Here is an 11,961-nt window from a genome sequence, read left to right as displayed (position 1 = left end):
ACTGATTGATTCCAGGTTGTGGGACATTGTAAATTTCAGCTCATGCCTGGCATTGTTGATGGTATCATAGAATTTAGAAAGGCTAGTTGAGTCCCCACCCCATATGCAAAAAATATCATCAATATAGCGAAGCCACACTGTGGCAAATTCCTGGAAAAGTGGATTGGCGTAAATGTAGTCTCGTTCAAACTTATCCATGTAAAGATTTGCGTACACGGGGCTACATTAGAGCCCATCGCGGTGCCGCATGTCTGGATGAAAAAATCATCCTGGAATCAGAAGAAGTTTTCCCGTAAGACTATATTTAGAAGGTCCAAACACAAAGCCTGTGTGTCCGGTGCAGTATTAGCTTCCATGAGAGTTAGTCTGACTGCCTCTATACCTTTATCATGTGTTATTGATGTGTATAGACTGTTGACATCAAAGGTGCAGAGAATGCTGCTGGGTGAAACGGAATTAATGGAACGAATTTTATTCAGGAAATCGCCTGTGTCCAAAATAAAAGATTTAGTGGTGTGAGTAAATGGAGTTAATATTTTCTCTAGAAAAATGGATAAAGGATTGAGGATGGAGTCCGTGGAAGCTACTATTGGGCGTCCAGGAGGGTTGTGTAGGTTTTTGTGGATTTTGGGGAGGGTGTAGAGTACCGGGGTTATGGGATGTTGGTTTGTCAGAAATGTTCTAGTCTTTGCATCTATGGTCTTAAGCTGCATATGTTTGTCAAGAATTTGGTCTATTTTCCTACGTATTTTTTTTTCCCCTTATATTTTGTTCCTTGCAGGCTTTTTTTCCCCCCCCTTTTTTTTTTTTCTTTTTTTTTTTTCTTTAGGTCACCCTAACGATATGTTCATCTATCCCTACTTACAGAATATGCTATCAACTCATTTATGCCTAGCAGTGACACTATCGATTTGGTGAAAACAGACCCTACATTCAATTGAAAAGGGTATGACCACGCTCCTTCATGTTTCTTATCTACCGCGTTATCTCTCAGTTTCACGTGTTTGATGTCTCCACATCTTTCTAACTAATTCTAGTGCTTATATTCCATGCTCTCTGGATACTATGTGTATATATTTTGTATAAAGTTTACAATTTTTTGATATTTTTATGTATGTATTTTATTACAGCGACTTTGTGATAAAGGCCGAAACGTCGTTTGATGTCGCTTCCTCACTGTCAAGCAATAAATTTACTTCACATTAAGTACAATCAGCGTGTGCAGTGACTATACATTGTTTATGCGATTCTGGGACTATCCGTTCCTTCTCACTGGCACCGCGAACTCGAACCCTCTGGCCGAGTGCTAACCATCTGTATTACCTAGTATCAGTTTTCTTTGGTTATTAGCACCGACCCAGTATCCATGACGTCTGAAACATTTATGTACGACGATGCACTAGGATCAACAATTTTATCTAAAATCAGATCTGGCTCAGATTTTCTTCACGTTCCCAGTAGGGACATCAAGACGAGAGACTGGGAGAAAGAAAAGAAAAGACTCATAGCTTATGATCTACACTGCGCCACGTTGGGCGAATACCATCGACAAGGGAAGATACCCCGTGGGCTTCGTAGCCACTTGAGACCTACTCTTTTCTCTGACAACGCTAAGTACTGTGCCACTTTTCAGAGAATTCTGAATAAATGCTCATTCGATATAATTCTATTAACAATCGAATACCTTCAAGAAGCCATAACCGATACCGAAGCAAAAATCTCTACTATAGAGACCCAATTAACTTCAACTTTGAGTAATACTGAGTTTAGTACTCTCAAAAATAAAGTTGATACTGTTTTATTAACACATCGAAAAACTCTAGAAGAACGGAAGAGGTCTAAATTTCAACGTGACACAGAAGACTACCTGAATAACAGAGTGTACAGATGGGAAGATCCAGCACCAAGACACTACCGTTCCAGACCCCGCCGCCACCAAGGGGGATACACAGCCTCCGGGGGATCCTCTCCAGTTGGCGGTTCTTCACCAGGATCTGGGAGCGACACTGGCAGCACCTCTCTTTCCAGAGTTCCTTTTTTAGGTCAAAACGCACGCCAACAAGGCGGTCGAGGAGGAGGGGAACAAAATCGCCAGATGACTCTTCGGTCGCAACAGGTAGGAGTCCAAACTTAATTGTAAATATCTCTGATTACTCCCTTTCTCCTTTAGAATTTAAAGTGCTAAACCTAGGACTCTCATTCTGTCCAACACCAAGATGGGATGCTTTCCAATTAGAGAAAGACCTACAACAATTTTACCGCAACATTAGATTAAAGGTACATTTTGACGATTCTTCAACAAGGGTAGCCAACAGCATAGCTCCAGATTCCAATCGGGTCATTAGCCCCTCGATTACAATTGACACCTTAGGACTACACAACCCAAGTAGCTTTATGCCTCCCAAAACCAATCATGCAGTTGAGACTTTTATAGACCTTCTTGACAGGGATATTAAACAGACCATCCATGACCAACGATTGGGCCTACTTCCCGTCCGCCATAATTTATCACCTGTTGAAAAACAAGCTCTCTCATCCTTGAGGGACAATCCAAACATCATTATAAAACCGGCAGACAAAGGAGGAGCAATCGTTGTCATGAACAAGAATCAATACGTGACCGAAATTCAGAGACAACTCTCGGATACCAACACATACAGGAAAGTTCATACTGACCCGACATTCCAAATACGTAGGAAAATAGACCAAATTCTTGACAAACATATGCAGCTTAAGACCATAGATGCAAAGACTAGAACATTTCTGACAAACCAACATCCCATAACCCCGGTACTCTACACCCTCCCCAAAATCCACAAAAACCTACACAACCCTCCTGGACGCCCAATAGTAGCTTCCACGGACTCCATCCTCAATCCTTTATCCATTTTTCTAGAGAAAATATTAACTCCATTTACTCACACCACTAAATCTTTTATTTTGGACACAGGCGATTTCCTGAATAAGATTCGTTCCATTAATTCCGTTTCACCCAGCAGCATTCTCTGCACCTTTGATGTCAACAGTCTATACACATCAATAACACATGATAAAGGTATAGAGGCAGTCAGACTAACTCTCATGGAAGCTAATACTGCACCGGACACACAGGCTTTGTGTTTGGACCTTCTAAATATAGTCTTACGGGAAAACTTCTTCCGATTCCAGGATGATTTTTTCATCCAGACATGCGGCACCGCGATGGGCTCTAATGTAGCCCCCGCGTATGCAAATCTTTACATGGATAAGTTTGAACGAGACTACATTTATGCCAATCCACTTTTCCAGGAATTTGCCACAGTGTGGCTTCGCTACATTGATGATATTTTTTGCATATGGGGTGGGGACTCAACTAGCTTTTCTAAATTCTATGATACCATCAACAATGCCAGGCATGAGCTGAAATTTACAATGTCCCACAACCTGGAATCAGTTTTTTGGATACTAGGGTCAAAAAAGATGCACAAGGAACACTGTCATCCGATCTTTACACTAAACCCACCGATTGCAATAATCTCCTTCTGTATGACAGTTGTCATCCAAGGTCCACCCGTAATAGTCTCCCACGATCACAGTTTAAAAGGACTACCAGGATTGTATCAGATCCTTCGACTAGAGACCTCAGATTACAAGAAATGTCTGATAGATTTGAATCTAGGCATTATCCATCTACACTTCTGGCTTCTGAGATGACTAAAGCACGGATTGACCCCGACACCACCAGAACCACAACAATCAAACCACCCAGACTCCCATTCGTCCATGGTCACCACCCGTCCATGCAAAGAATACATAATCTCATCCACAAACATTGGCCTCTATTGACCAGATCCTATCCTAGGATTAACCTCTTTAAATCCCCACCATTGATGTGCCTGAGGAGACCTCAAAATCTTAAGGACAAGCTTGTCCAGGCTGACCTGGGTACCTCCAGTCACATCAATACACATACTCTAACAGGACAAAAGAGAACTGGTACATTCCCTTGCCTAAACTGCATGAGCTGTTCCAATATCATCAAAGGCAGTGAGATAGTCCACCCACGTTCTGGCAAATCCTATCCAATTAGGGATTACTTCACTTGTGAAACTAACTTCGTCATTTACATCATCAAATGTCCATGTGGTTTATTGTACGTGGGTGAAACCACCCAGGCAATCAGGGACAGAATATCCAGTCACAAGTCTACGATTAGATGCGGGAAAACATGGCTCCCACTTCCTGCCCATTTCAAGGAAGCCCGACACAACGTATCACAACTACGGTTCCAAATTATTGAAAAAGTCCCTAGACCCAAAAGAGGTGGGAACCATGTTCGCCTTTTAAAGCAACGGGAGACATTCTGGATCTACACACTAGACACCTTACATCCGAGGGGTCTCAATCGAGAAATCGATTGGCTAATCTAATAATTTTTATAAAAATTCCTTTTTTTCTCTTCCTCTTTCCCTAGACCCATTGATTGGTTGCCTTCTTGAGTCTCCCCTTTTTACATCTAACCCAAGCGGTAAGATAATGAAACATAATGTGTTTTTGTTTTTTGGTTTTTGTTTTTTCTTTCTTTTTTGTTTTTGTTTGTTTTTTCCTTTTCTTTTTCAAGTTTGCAAAAAAGTTTTCCACAACCCCCCCCCTCCCCCCTTTTTTTTTCCCTTCCTCTGTTTGAAGGCATTTTGCCGTACAATTTATTTTCACCTTTTCTTTACAAATTTGGTCTTTACTTTTCAAAAAAAAATTTTTTCCCCTTATATTTTGTTCCTTGCAGGCTTTTTCCCCCCCCCCCCCCTTTTTTTTTTTTTTTCCCTTTTTTTTTTTCTTTTCTTCTTTTTTTCCCCCCCTTGTTCCTTTTTCTCTTTATTTTTTATTTTCTACTATTCTCATTTTATATCTTTATTTTTCCCTTTATTATTTTTCCTTCTTTATTTTTCTTTTTTTCTAATCTTCATAATTCATTTGATTTGAGTTCATAACCTTCTCCATTCTCTCCCCTAGGTCTGACTTCACTCTTTTCATTTCTTTTATTTTTTATGTTTGTTTAAGTTTGGACTCCTACGCAATTCAAATGCTGTATATTTACATGTATGATTTGCAATAATACTGTTCGTTTATATTTGTTTCCATATGTTAATTGCCCAGTCTCTTTATATATAGCACACTGCACCTCCCCCCTGATGTGTGTGTCCCACTCAGAGCTACAGCAGTCTCTGCATGGCCTCATTAGGTTTTTTTTTTTTTATTGCGCTCTACTGCGCATGTGTGAACAGCCAGCGCCATCTTTTTGGTGGGGATCACTGTGAGACACTACGGCCATGCTCCAATGCACACGCCCCGGCGTCTGATGTCACTTCCGGTCACATGACCGGACCAGACAGGATAAAAAGCACAGCCTGTGATCCAGCGCTCACTCACTGCTCTGGCACCATTGTGCAGACTTCACACTCCACTGAGCCACCAATAATAGTAAGTACTGTCCCATTGGGGCCACTGCTGTACCACCAACCTTACCATGGTCCCTACCCAGGACCACCGCTGCATCACCAACTTTTGTATGGTCCCAATCCAGGACCACCAATCCTGCCACATCTCTAATGTACCCCCTTTTTCTTTGTTTAGCAGTGGCATATTTACCAGTCCACCACCTCTTCAAGGAACAGGATTTAGCGGCAACTTTGGTATATTTCTTTGTTTTCCCTAAATAGAATACAGCTTTTGTCTGGACAGCTAGATACCTGGGCATATTTTTACAGTCCCTCACTGTCTTTTTTGTATACAACTAGCTACGCCACTTATGCTGGTTAATCTGTTTTATCCATCTGTCCTCCAGACACCCAGTTCAGTACTTGATTTTTTACTCTTTATTTTTTTTTTTTTTTTTCTTTTTTTCTTTAATGTCACCCTAACGATATGTTCATCTATCCCTACTTACAGAATATGCTATCAACTCATTTATGCCTAGCAGTGACACTATCGATTTGGTGAAAACAGACCCTACATTCAATTGAAAAGGGTATGACCACGCTCCTTCATGTTTCTTATCTACCGCGTTATATCTCAGTTTCACGTGTTTGATGTCTCCACATCTTTCTAAATAATTCTAGTGCTTATATTCCATGCTCTCTGGATACTATGTGTATATATTTTGTATAAAGTTTACAATTTTTTGATATTTTTATGTATGTATTTTATTACAGCGACTTTGTGATAAAGGCCGAAACGTCGTTTGATGTCGCTTCCTCACTGTCAAGCAATAAATTTACTTCACATTAAGTACAATCAGCATGTGCAGTGACTATACATCTTTATACCTAGATGGTCACACTCCTCTCTTGTATCCTCTCACTTTACAAGTCTTTGTGCAGGAGCAGTCGTGGCAATGTGGACTTATTCTCCTTACACATCTCTTTATCTAAGGCCCCCGTTACACACTGCGATATCACTAGCAATATCGCTATAAAGTCACCAATTTTGTGACGTAGCAGCGATATTGCTAGCGATATCGCTGCATGTGATACTTACCTCCGACCGGCTCCCCCGCTGGTTATCGCTGGTCGCGCGAGAAGCTCCTGGACCATTCCTTGTCGGCCACTTCCTGCAGCGCTTCCTGCTGTGACGCCGAGCGACGCGTGGAGCCGGGCGGGAGGACGCAGGATCGCCGCGTCTGACAGGTAAGTAGCGATCCCCATCCCCAGCGATGTCGCTGGTGAGATCTGCCTGAGTGGCAGCTCACTAGCGACCACCTAGCGATGCACCAGCGATCCTGACCATGTCATATCGCTGGTCGGGATCGCTGGTGCATCGCTAGGTGTAACGGTACCCTAACACACTTACCATATGATTGTTCTTTGGGTGAACGCTCCCTGCCATCTACATATGAAGTACAGTGGTCTTCCGTGATTCCATGTTTGTGTCTCTTCTCATGCTGAGTTGTTGGCAGCGGTGGGAGCCTGGACCAGCAAGTAATGGGATTACAAGGCTCCAGAGTGGTGAGACCTCTGCAGTCTATTGTGTCTCATGGACAATTCTATAACATTAAGCACATAATAATGGAGGGAACTGCAGCACAATCCAATGCACCAATACCTGAGTGGTTTCTGGACAAAACAAATAGGAAAGGTGATATTTATTTTAAGCCATGAAATTAGAAGAATTAACATCACAACCAAGTCATCAGTTTTCTTTACAACATGACGAAGAGTCCACAGGAGCAAAATGGACACAATTCTGTCTATTCAGTGAGTTTTATCTGTTATAAAACTGTATAATTAACACATAGATAAGAGCTGAACAAGTAGTGACCTTCTGATATTCCACAGACAGATCTAAAACAGATACTTCCACTTATAACCTATTGGGTCCAAAGAGAGACAATGGGATCCAGGTTTACACAACCGACATCACAATGTGTTCACAAGTAATCCTCCATACAGGGGTGTATTGGAGTAGTTTTTTTTATTACCTGATAATAAACAGATAGATGAGAGATAGCTAGATGAGTGATAGATAGCTAATAGATAAAAGGTAGATAGATTGATAGAGAAACAGATAAAAGATTGATAGATAATAGATAAAAGGTAGAAAGATACATAATAGATAGTTATATTAGATATAGATAATAGATAAACACATGATAGATAAAAAATCTTTTTAAACTGATGAAGATAAATGATATATTAAGATAGATAAATTGTCATATTAAAAAAAATATAGAAAATTTATATGAAGATACATAGAATAATGAATGAGAGATATATTACAGGCAGTTACAAAGCCACAGAAATAGAAAAAGATACTGAAATCTGAACTAATTAATAGAGATTTAATAAAGAGGTAGCTTATATATTATAAACTTTTTTGGAGGAGGGAAGTGATTGTGATGTTACTTCTCTTTTCTGGTGTTAATGTAACTAATTCCTTGGCTTGTGCTCTGTAATCAGATTTACATCCACTGATACCTGTCATGCTGGAGACAATGGCAGGAACCAGGTGACCCCTCCCCAGTCTACACTGATATAAAGCAGGCTCTCCTCTCTGACCTCACACACTGTCCTGGTGAAGACCCTTCTGGACTCTTCTGCTCCACATCCTGCACTGCAGAGACTTTCCCTCTGCTACTCTCCTCCATCACCTGTAAGGTAAGTGCACAGTGACCATATGGACAATAGTTCTGTAAATCCCATAGATATAGAAATGTCTCCTGGACTGACGGCCCCGATAACTGATCTTACTGGTATATTGTGTTACAGGAGGAAATCGATTGCTGTGGGCATCATTGTCTTTTTTCCTTTTGAGACCCTTTTTATATATGAACCTCATGGAGTCTGGATGCCCCTTACCTCTAATAACTCTTGTAAACTCTATTCTTCCCGTCAGAATCTTTTTGCACTTTAACAACTTTTTGTCTTTTTCAATCATATTAGAATAAAAACGTTGAAGACTGACACAAGTACAGGGTCACCCTCCTATTTTTTAAAGCACCTTTTAGTCTTTTGCCTTTTTTGATTTTTATTATTACTTTTCCTGTTAGGGTAAAACTGAAAATTGACCTTAACAATTTTTGAAAGTGCAGAATGAGCTATTGTTTTTTTTTTTATGTGTGCTGAAGTGTTATATTTTAGAAAACCATTCAATTTACCAAATATGTAGAAAAATGGGAAAAAGTTCTAGTTGGGGTAACGTGGTGATGTAAATGTAATTTAACTATTTTATTTTTTAGATTTATGTTTTTTCTTACAAGTCATGTTTGTTACTTTAACTTTTCGTATTTTTTTTTTTTAAACAGAAATTAAATGTGATTGATTTCTTATTTAATGTATTGAAGAACAGTTGTTTTCCAGTTGTATGACTGAAGCCTCCACCTTTGAGGAATATGAAAAAAACATTTTTCAAAATCTGTACAAGTAACTATTCTCTTTTTTCTTCTCAGATAAAATGGCTGCAAAGAATTGTATTCCAGTTTCCATGAGGCAGGAACTCTTGGCCGGAGTGGACTATGAAAACTGTGGCCAACAGATTCCAAATATTGGATTCCACCACAATTACCATATTTGGAGAAAATTTTGCAACAATTTTGTGTAAAAGGTACACTGGTATCCAGAGAACCCAATCAAAGGACAAGCCTATAGGTACATTTCTAGATATTTTCCATATTGGTCTTGCAGATACTCTAGAAATTTCCTATGTTGTACTAATGGCATCTCATCTCTAATGTCTCATTTTATTCTTTTAGGTGTATCAGAATCAACAGTGAAAGCAGAGATGAAAGCATATTAGAGGCTTGTGCTCTTACCCGTATAGGATTTCGAGACCTTGCTCTGCCCAAGGAATTCACCTTGTGGATTGATCCTTTTGAAGTTTCTTGCCGGTGAGTAGTTGCTCTGTATATGATATTCAGTAGATATGGTTCCAAAAATTCCTATGACTGATAATCATTTCTTTTTGATTTATCTTTGCACAGATTGGGGGAAGAAAATTTTCCCTTCACTGTGGCGAATTTAGATCCAAGATCCCCTCGATATGACGATGTGTCTATAACACCAGAAGAGGTTGAACAAGAACCGTCATCTCCATGTATGGTTGACTGTGCCATACAGGTCACTGAGGATATCGGAGAAACTTGGAGCTTATCACCATCTCCAACAGTTAGTGAAGATGGTGATAGTGGAATCGCCGAAGCTCCCAGTCCTCCGGTGGAGCAAATACAGAGGAACACAAGACCAGGTCAAGTAAGAAATCCTTAACATTCACTGATACTTGGGTTACAGGAAAATAACACACTAAGGGTACATGATAGTAAGACATGGAATTTGGGATAATTTACGTTGACAATTAGGCGCAGGATAAATCCATTTTCTTGAATTAACCCTTTGTATTCTTGTACTTTCAGGCCTCTCCTGCTCTATTTAGAACTTGGGCTCCACTCTGGTTTCCACCGTGGAGGGTTCGTCTTTTTAGTGACCCCAATTCCCAGCATAGGCCCTGGTTTTAGATGCTGCCAGGTGCTGGTGGCTTCAAAATACAGGATCTACAAATTGTAATAAAAAATATTGATGCACTTTTTATATTTCTTTGTAAAAAATGTGATTATACTTGCAGTAAAGATCTGATGAGATGACTCTGCAACTCTGATTATTATAATTTTTTAAGTAATGGACCTGGGAACACCTCAAACTACAAGATTCCCACATTGTTTATATGTATGAGGTGGGAGGAGGGCATGTAAACCAAATGTCACTGTGTCCTCTGAAGTGTATACTGAGCATGCGCAAGCTCCCAACACAAAATTGTGTCGTCATGTACAGATATCCAATATGGAGGCACTTTACTTTCAATGTTGCATAACAGGAGAACTTTTCAACACCTGTGCACCTTTTCTGGTCTCTTGAGGGGTCTACTTCTATATGCAGGGTCCTCAAACCCACGTATAAAGGACTTGTTAATCATTCCTAGTATAGGATCCTGCCTCTAGAGGTCACTTCCCTGGATTCTCTGATGATCATTCTCACATTATTATTTTACAGCAACATTTCACATCAAGATCCTCATTTCACCCATGTTCTTCAGGCCAAACATATAAAACATTTACACCCAATTAACAACATAGTGCAACCCTTCCCCCCTCCCTCCAGTGTAATCTATAAGTAGTTCATGGACAAAAGAGTGGTTTACTGTTAAACAACCATTTCAATCTACTGCAAAGCTTTTTGGTAAATAATGTTTGTTAAACCTTCAGGTGCATATATAAAATGGTTTTTGGGGTTACCCATTCTAGAGCAAGCAAGTACAACTGTTCACGTGAAAAACACGGGCTCTCCAAATTAATGCCGGCAACATTAAGTGACTGACCTTGTGCTTTGTTTAAAGTCATAGCAAATGCAAGCTGAATCAGGAACTGCAGACGCTTATAATTGAAGGACATGTCGCTTGGTAGCAAAGGTATACGCGGAATGAAAACATTTGCTCCCTTAGAGTTTCCAATAAGAATAGTGGCTTCAATAACATTGTGCATTAAGAGTCTCATGCTCAATCTTGTGCCGTTAGACATTTTTGGAGGGTCAAGGTTTTCGAAGCAAAATTTTTGTGGCTCCTATTTTTAAAGTGAGCTTATGCGGTGGCATTCCAGGAAGCTCCAAAAAATTCAGGAACTCCAATGGATACATCACGGCTTGTTCAGTTTCCATGACTGAATCAAATGGAAATGTATGTGGTTGCTAAACCAGGCAGCCTCCCCTGAATTAGTAGATTTATGGATCTGACACTAGCATTTTTAGGCGCTAGGATTGCACATTCCATAAGCCACTGATGGTTGGTAAAATTGTCACAAATATCAGGGAAAACTTGGTCAATAAATTCCATTACCAAAGATGTCATTTTACAAAAAAATCTTCTGAAAGGAAAGGAGACCAGTAGTGGAATCAGTAGGGAACCTGTCATATCCAAGGCATAGTAGCTGGTTTGTAAATTTATCCGCAGTTTTTTCTCATCAAATGAACTCGCATATTAGTAGTAAGAGTTTGCTTCTGAACATGTATCCACTGTAAGGTAGCGCTTATTGTTAGTGTTGATTAACACTCGCTTGCAGCGGATTCACAGCACACAGGAACACTTTCCATTTAAACAGTCTATGTGGTTTATTATACAGCATAAAACATACAACCAACAGTTTTACATCAGACATGTCAGTGTTCATGTTAGGGCTCCGCTCTCGCAGACCTGTGGCCACACTGTGCCATGTCCAGTAAACAGGCTCTTTAGCCGCAACACAGTTATTTCCCCCTGTCCAAGGTTACCTCTTAGGAGCTCCTGCTCTAGATCCCTGCTCCATAGTCTGAACCCAGTCTTTCTGACCTCGGGCAGTATCACTCACGTTTGTCAGGGAAGCTGCCGAACTGGGATCACCATACCAGACAACGCCTTGCTCGCTATTCCGCCTAACAGTTTCAGATCCTCAGCCGGGTGGTAGCTTCC

At 40.3% G+C, this 11,961-nt stretch overlaps 1 long non-coding RNA gene and 1 pseudogene across 1 annotated transcript; both read left to right on the top strand.

Moving 5' to 3' along the window:
• Nucleotides 1-1,152: 1,152 nt before the first annotated feature.
• On the top strand, nucleotides 1,153-7,584 carry LOC141085334 (uncharacterized). The gene is made up of 3 exons (XR_012231277.1): nucleotides 1,153-2,116; nucleotides 4,454-4,507; nucleotides 5,926-7,584. It is a non-coding gene; the product is annotated as an uncharacterized lncRNA (long non-coding RNA).
• Nucleotides 7,585-7,878: 294 nt separating this feature from the next.
• LOC141084988 (maternal B9.10 protein-like) lies at nucleotides 7,879-9,734 on the top strand (annotated as a pseudogene).
• The last annotated feature ends 2,227 nt before the right edge of the window (nucleotides 9,735-11,961 follow it).

Source organism: Dendrobates tinctorius, unplaced genomic scaffold, assembly GCF_039654945.1.
Source record: "Dendrobates tinctorius isolate UK_male_01 unplaced genomic scaffold, ASM3965494v1 ptg000028l, whole genome shotgun sequence".
Taxonomy (NCBI): Eukaryota; Metazoa; Chordata; class Amphibia; order Anura; family Dendrobatidae; genus Dendrobates; species Dendrobates tinctorius.
The sequence above is the reverse complement of the archived record's forward strand: the minus strand, read 5'-3'. Positions and strand labels throughout refer to the sequence as shown.